Source organism: Notothenia coriiceps, unplaced genomic scaffold, assembly GCF_000735185.1.
Source record: "Notothenia coriiceps isolate Sejong01 unplaced genomic scaffold, NC01 NC01_scaffold00018999, whole genome shotgun sequence".
NCBI classification, from domain to species: Eukaryota; Metazoa; Chordata; class Actinopteri; order Perciformes; family Nototheniidae; genus Notothenia; species Notothenia coriiceps.
This window is the reverse complement of record NW_011351700.1, coordinates 452,820-458,931: the sequence shown is the minus strand read 5'-3', so window position 1 is coordinate 458,931 and position 6,112 is coordinate 452,820.

The window sequence follows — 6,112 nt, the reverse complement described above, 5'->3', positions numbered from 1 at the left end:
GTCTGCAATGCAGCACAGGATTCATGTTGGCTGTTCATTTGGGAACACAAAAGAGAAAAGTGTCACTGAATGAATTCTCTGTGATCATCATCTTCGGCTTGTCATCACTTGTTAATTGTGAAAGGCTGAATTTAAAAGTGATTCAGATTAAAATATTAGATTTGGCTCTGATTCATGCTCACACATTATTTAGTAGAAGTTTGTCAGCTATATTTTGTCCTGTTTCAAATGTCCTTTTAATTATTTTAGAGTAGACGTCATTGTGTTTATTTTCCTGAAGATGACTCTGTGTATTTTAGTGTTATCTTAAACAATGAAAAACTTATTTGTTTTGTATTTTTTGAGTAGAAAACTATCGACATTTTTGTATTTTTTTGTCATCAGGTCATATTGAACATTTCAGTCAATGTAGTTCGGCCAAAATAAGGTGATATTTTGTATACTTTTTGATTATTTTGGTTTCTTTTCTCCTTGAGACCAAAACCTAACCCGTGACAGTGCCGTAAAAGTATGGGTCAGGATATACATGTACATAAAACCAATGGGGTAATAATAAAAACTCTAGCCAAGTTAAAATTCTGGTGCAATACGTAAATGGGCTTCCTAGGTACTTCTGGTCAGGTGATCTGTTTCCTCAAGGATCACAGGTGTATTGGGGCGTGGCCTATAAGGACCAATGAGGAAGAGAGTTGTTTGAGGAGGGAAACTCAGGATTAATGCAGGATCCTGAGCGGCCTTCAGTGGAGATGGAAAACATTTAGCTCTTAGTTGAATTTACAGTTGAGTGTGATTTTGGGAGTTTCACTTTTGGGAAGAGGACTGGAAATCAAGCCATAAAGCCGGATTACTGAATTCCCATCTCTACATCTGGTGAGTTTGTTTGAAGTCTACTCAGCTCCAGTTTCTTACAGGTTTACAGGCCTTTCCCTCCAAAATATCTTTAAAATCTGAGGAGTTTGTCCCTTTTAGGCAAAACATGTCACTGTATGTAATCAGTGCAAACACTGGCTGTTGTTCCTGGTTGTTTACAAGAACATAAGGACATGGGTTTCCTTGCTTGACTTTAAGGGCTGTTAAATGTGTCTTATAAGTGTAGGGAGGCTGTGGCTCAGTGGATAGTGTGCTGGACTTGGAATCAGGGGATAGCAAGTTCGATTCCCACTGTATGTCGTTGTGTCCCTGGGTAAGACACTTGCTCCTGTGGGGATTGTCCACAGTACTGAATGTTTGTTAGACGCTTTGGATAAAAGCATCTAACAAATGACATGCAATGTAATTATAATAGCAAATGTTGTTATGGGTGGTTTGTCAAGTCTTCAGCTTTCTGCATGTCTTAAGGGCTGGCCACTTGCTTTGCCCAAAAGCTTTTGACCACATCCCACAGTCTTCTTCAGCGCTGTTATTGAGGGCTCCAGGTCAAATTGTACGACATGCAGAAAGAAAAGCTACTCTAATGTGCAACATGCAACACACTGGGCAATTATTCACATTGAAACGTGTTTGAGGGACTTTCTTATGACATAACATTTTCAGTTTTAATTAATTAATAATTTTTTTGCCGGAAACCTTTGAAATTCTCCTGGATCCTTCATTTAAATACGTTCATATTTTCATTTTTGTAATTTTCATTATCTATGTTGTAATTTTTAATGTTTCATCTATTGCACGCCTGTCCGCCTTGGAGATTGATCCCTCTTCTGCTTCTTTTCCTCAAGTTTTCCAATTTATGTTGTCTTTGATAAGGTTTCTTTAGGGTACATTTTTCCTTTTGTGCTGCAAGAGCCTAAGGACAGATGGTATTCCCCCTGAGACAAATGTGTATTTGGACTTTGTGTGTGTGTGTGTGTGTGTGTGTGTGTTTTTTTTTTTGTTACAACTTCAATTTGTCAGCAGCTGCCGGAGCCAAATGCTTTTTTTTTGCTCTCTGACGTGTAACGCTGACTGCTGCACATTTTTTCATGCTTTTTTTATAGCGTCTGTGTGAGAGACAGCTTTAATGACTCGTATAGATGAAATATGTGTATGAACTTTGGGCGGGGCAGTTTGTTGGCATTTGTGTCCGTCGTAGGCAAGTTTTAAAGCTAATCTGATTTTGTTATTTGGTGAAAAGCACCCTGGAGGGAACACAGGGATGTTAGTCAGACCATTTACATGCACAGAAACCTATAGAACAGTAAAGGACAAATAGAGCTCCTTTAAGATGTGAGGATGACATTTTGCAAAACAACTATCCATGTACCCATGTTTTTCTTTCCAGGGATAATGATATTTCTGTAGCAAAGGGCGACTGAAGCATGGATAATGTGCAGTCAGATGAATGGGCTTTAGTCCAAAATAAATTAGTTTGGGTTATTGGGGTTGATGTTGTAGAACAAAACGATAACATCTCTTTAGCTTCTGTTAAGACATTATTTTAGGCTAACAACCAAAAAGACGTTAAAATGTTTTTAAACATTTGAGACGAGGAAACGAGAAGTGGTCAAATAAGTCTATATGTTTTTTTTCTCAGTTTTAGGACTAATTCCTGCACCACTATTGGTGTGTCTTGTCTGATTTCAGAGTCAAGAGACAAGATAAGACTAGATAAGATAGTCCTTTATTGATCCCAATTTGGGAAATGTTTGTGTTGCAGCAGCATAAAAAGACATGGCATTGTACAATACAAATTTAAAGACAAGAAAGTAGAAGATATAAATGTTGAATTTAGAACTGAACAATAACAAGATATAAAGCAAGGTGTTATATATACATAGGTATGTGACAGATGAACTATTAAATATTAAACTGAATATATAAATGTAAAATGTATAGTGAGATTTTAAGTCCAAGAGAAGCTATGGAGGAGGGACTTTGGGATGAAGTGTTGAGGTTTGCACTAACAATGCAGAGACGGACAGGCAATAGATGGTTCAAACTGGCAGGCGTTCCTCTGCTGAGCTTCTCTTTGTCTCAGCGTCCTCACAGCCTCTCATGCAGAGTGTGTGTGAGCCACCTCTATCAGCATCAGCAGCCACACACACTCCGCAGAATCACCCTGTGTGAGGCTGATAAGGCGGCGGCTGAATGTAAGCTGCAGGGTAAGCCCCGTCGTCATGTCCACCGGCAGTCTGCTGTAAACGATCAGGCCCTTTTTTAAAATTTCAATCCCTCATAAATGCTAGCTCCGTGGATCAAAGCGCTCGGTAGTCCAGGCATTTCTGGCCATGATGAAGACTCGAGCAGTAAATCTGAAGTTTAGATACGGTTTGTTTCAGCACTTGGCGGCAATTTGCCTCAGCCTGCATGGGATGTGAATCCAGTTTAGATTGACATACATTCAGTCTGTTTGGTCAGATATATTTGCATAATCCACAATCTGGATTGTTTTTGCTCCCTTTTGGCCTAACACTGTGAGTTAATAACTGTGAAGATACTTGACTCTCAAAATTTGCATCAATTGAGCAGAATTTAAACTGAAATAACTGCATGTTATACTTGATTTTTTCTAAACAAATTACCTATAACCAAGGGTGTGTCCAATATGTTTGAATGGTATGTAGAAATATGCTTTTAGACGAACCTTACACAACAAAACCTTAAATCACAGATACAAGTTAGGTGTGTGGTGCAGTGGTTTGTGTGTAGGTGTTTGGATCAGGGGGGCACAGGTTCAAACCCCACTGCAGTCAGCATGTCGTTGTGTCCCTGGGCAAGACACTTCACCCAAATTTGCTTCTGTGGGGATTGTCCACAGTATTGAGTATGTAAGTCGCTTTGGATAAAAGCGTCTAATAAGTAATGTAAAATCAGCATCTTAGCAAATAGCTTCTTAGCATATATCTTGTGGCTAAACCATATATTCACTGCTTTACAAGCTGTATAGTTTATGCACTTCTGCCTCTGCCTCCTTGCTTGGTCGGGCCGCTCAATTGTCAGCGTCACACACTCCTTAAAACACCCCTAAATTGTCAATGCTGCAATACTTCTTTTGTTTTAGGCAACAGGTAGAAAAACACTTGTCCTCTGTCAGCGTGTTAGCTACAGTTAGCAGTTACGATATTAAGTAGCACAACTCACTTTAGGGCAGGTGTTGTCATAGTTTTGATGACTGTGTGAAAGCAAGGCAGCTAGCATTTAAGAGTCATCACAGAAAAAAGGCTAACATCTCAAATCCTCACTAAACTGTTGAGCTGTGCACCAAAATAGCTAAGAGCACTAGCATTGATGTCTAAGCATTACTGCCACACTTACAGTATGCAACTGGTAGCTTTCTACATGTGTATTCTAACCCGAAATACGTCTGTTCATAAATCAGTTTGACACAATAGTGCACTTAATCTAGGCTATTGAAAATAAAAGTATTCAACCCATGATTCAAATATACTGCAGTCATCTCATACAGGGCCACCACATAGCCAAAGCTATGCTAAAGGCTTCAGGAGCATTCCTGACGCTTTTCTATCAACCCTTATATTAAGTTAAAAACGTTAACCTTTCCTACGTATAATCTCTATTTCCTTATTTTCTTTCTGCTTTATTCATAGTTATTGAGACACATGTCATCAGTACACTTCATACCCCTAAGCTATAATCACTTTCTAATCAAAACAGAAGAAACAGTGGAGCACATGTACCGTTTACATCTTCTTTTATTTTCCTCTGGCACAAATTCCTCCCTACTCCACAAAACCCGGACGTGTACACAACAAATGTTCCAGGATTAATAACTATAGATTTCTTTGGTTGCAATAACACAGTGTTGACAAGAAGTGATTGTGGTTGTGGCTCTCAGGAGGTTTCAAGTGTTTAATTAACTCTGCGCTCAGTGGTTACGTGGAATACAAGTTAGATAACAGTGTAATTATCAGTTAGATAGCTAGATCGATGCAGGAAGATTTGTGATGAAATGTGTTCGTACATTTGGGTGATGTTGAGATATATATGGATGTATTTAAAGGTCCCCTATCATACTGTTTTTCATCAATATAGGTCTCAGATATATAAAAAACATGTCTCTGAAGTGTTTGGCTCCAAACACCAAACAGATCATTGCAGCATTACCCATAATCCCCTCTTTTCAGCCCTGTTTCAAAGTGCTGAATTCTCGGTGCTGTTATCTTAGATGAAGAATAAGGGAAGGCCCCTCCCCACTCCCGCTCTGAGAGAGATTTGGTTAAAAAGAACTCAATGGTGCTCTAGGAGGAGATTCAGGTGATAAGGGGGGGGGGGGTTACCTTGGTTGCTGATTGGCTAATGGTGACACAAGCCAAAAAATCGTTATGACATCATAAAGTGGCCAAAATCTGATCAGCTCATTTTCAGACAGGTTTTTATAGAAACGGATCAGGACAAAAAGTGAGAGAATGTTTGTTCCTGAAACTTTCAGAGTCTCTTTCCACAGAGGGGACACATGTTGATGAAGAAGAGGGGACACATGTTGATGTAGAAGAGACATGAAGAAGAGGGGACACATGTTGATGTAGAAGAGACATGAAGAAGAGGGGACACATGTTGATGTAGAAGAGACATGGAGAAGAGGGGACACATGTTGATGAAGAGGGGACACATGTTGATGTAGAAGAGAAATGGAGAAGAGGTGACACAGGTTGATGTAGAAGAGACATGAAGAAGAGGGGACACATGTTGATGTAGAAAAGACATGGAGAAGAGGTTTTGCATAATAGGTGACCTTTAAAACAACCCTAAGTCCGATGATAATTCAAACGCTGCTACACGACAGTTCATTAATGCTACATGCAAAGAAATCGAGTGTACCACCTTCTCAGTAAAGGCTTTCAGATTATGCCTCAGAAATAACGGGCAATAAGAAGATGTGGAAACAAATGACTTCAATATAATTCACATATCATTTCATAATAAGGCACGCAATTGTAAATACAACACCTGCTTCAGATAATGTGTATTAGAGACAGGTTTTTTTTGCTTTATGTGAGACAATTTCAATGATTTGTAAATAAAAAATCCTTTTGCACGTGCCTGCTGCTAATGTATTTTACTACTTTGTATGTTTGATCTTTTGTAGAACTGTAAATAACTAATTTCAAACAGAGATAATAATGTACAGTGGGGCAAAAAAGTATTTAGTCAGCCACCAATTGTGCAAGTTCTCCCC